This window comes from Palaemon carinicauda, chromosome 38 (genome assembly GCF_036898095.1).
Source record: "Palaemon carinicauda isolate YSFRI2023 chromosome 38, ASM3689809v2, whole genome shotgun sequence".
In the NCBI taxonomy this organism is placed as follows: domain Eukaryota; kingdom Metazoa; phylum Arthropoda; class Malacostraca; order Decapoda; family Palaemonidae; genus Palaemon; species Palaemon carinicauda.
This window is the reverse complement of record NC_090762.1, coordinates 32,136,190-32,138,347: the sequence shown is the minus strand read 5'-3', so window position 1 is coordinate 32,138,347 and position 2,158 is coordinate 32,136,190.

The following is a 2,158-nucleotide window of genomic DNA, read 5'->3' as shown; positions in this document are numbered from 1 at the left end:
AAACACGTAAGTTTAATTTTTTTCTGTATCACACACACAAACACGCACACACAATAAACGCCTTCTTTTCTGGGTTTTCTTATTGTTAAAGTGATCTAGTTCAGTTTGTCATTACTAAATCTACAACGTGGAGGGTGTCTTTCCAAGCATCTTGAATACTGATATTGAGGAAAACTTCTTTCTTTTTTTCCAGTCATTTATAAATAAGACTACATCGGATTTTCATTTTTGGCCAAGGGATATAAAAGAAGGATTTATCTTATTATTATTATAGCTTGCTAAGATACAACCCTAGTTGAAAAAGCAGGATGCTACAAGCCCAGGGGCCCCAACAAGGAAAATAGCCCAGTGAGGAAAGGAAACAAGGAAAAATAAAAGATTTTAAGAACAGTGGCATAAAAATAATATTTATTATATAAACTATAAAAACTTTAACAAAACAAGAGGGAGAGAAATTAGATAACTCTAACCCAAGACAGTGGAAGACCATGGTACAGAGGCTATGGCACTACCCAAGAGTTGAGAACAATGATTTGATTTTGGAGTGTCCTTCTCAGAGAAGAGCTGCTTACCATAGATAAAGAGTCCCTTCTACCTTTTACCAAGAGGAAAGTAACCACTGAACAATTACAGAGCAGTATTTAACCCCTTGGGTGAAAAAGAATTGATTGGTAACCTGTATTGTTAGGTGTACGAGGACAGAAGAGAATCTATAAAGAATAGGCCAGACTATTCGGTGTATGTGTAGGCAAAGGGAAAGAACCGTAACCAGAAAAAGGATCAAATGTCGTACTGTCTGGCCAGTCAACGGACCCCATAATTCTCTAGTGCTAGTATCTCAACGGGCGGCTGGTGCCTGTCCAACCTACTACCTATTATGGAGATTTCTCAGAGTTCGGTTATGTTTAGATTTTTTTTTTCATTAAAAGGAGGTAAATACTAAGTATTTATAAATCATATACCATAACACTTGCATTTTTGTCACTAATACTACTAAGGTAGGATGTGAGGATTACTATCATGACAGATATATTGGCCAACAAATTTGATTATTTTTAGAATGAAATGGTAAATTATAACATTTTCCTGGTTACGAGCTCGTAGAAGGGATTGGAGAGTAAGTGTCTGGGTATAATGGTGAGAGGAGAAGTGGAAGTTTAGATATAAGTTGAAGTTAAAGAGCGGAGGACGAAAATATGGCCGTAAACTTCATTAAAGCCAGTGAGAAGGAGCTGAAAAAAGGTAAATATGGAGAAAATTGGGGGGAAATATGGGACAATTTGGAATAAACACTATTGAAAGGGATATGTTCACTATTTTTATATTCCATAATGGGGTCAGAGTGACAGCTGGTTGCATTTGTCATTGTAATAGGGTAGGAAGGTGGATTAAGTACTTTACGTTTTGTGAATAAGGCAAAGAATATATAAAAAGATGGTATTTAGGACTCAGTTATTAGATAAAATCCTTTCTGGGAAGATTTACCAGATTATTATAATTGGTTTTGCATCTGGTCATTGTGAAACTCACATTATATTGCTGTAATTATTACATTTGCCCACATATTCAATGAGAAATTCATATTATTATTATTATTATTATTATTATTATTATTATTATTATTATTATTATTATTATTAGGTAAGCTACAACCATAGTTGGAAAAACAAGAGCGTAAAGTCCCAAGGGCTCTATCTAGGAAAAATAGCCTATCGAGGAAAGGAAATAAGGAAATAGATAAACTACAAGAGAAGTAATGAACAATTAACATAACATATTTTATGAACAGTAACAACATTAATATAGATCTTTCATATATAACTATAAAAACTTAAAAAAATCAAGAGTGCCCGAGTGTACCCTCAAGTAAGAAACTCTACCCCCAAGACATTGGATGACCTTGGTACAGAGGCTATGGGATTACCCAAGACTACAGAACATTGGTTTGATATTGGAGTGTCGCTTTCCTTGAATAGCTCTTCCATAATAAACGAAAGACACCCAAGCTACCCGTAAGCTCCGATCTTCGGCGATCCACTTTTATTATCTGTAACCCTCACAATAGATTATTCAATTTTACTCATATAACGTCATCAATATCGTCCACGAAATCCCCCAGCTGAAGACTGCTACCTCTGTGACATTTCCTCATGCCGAT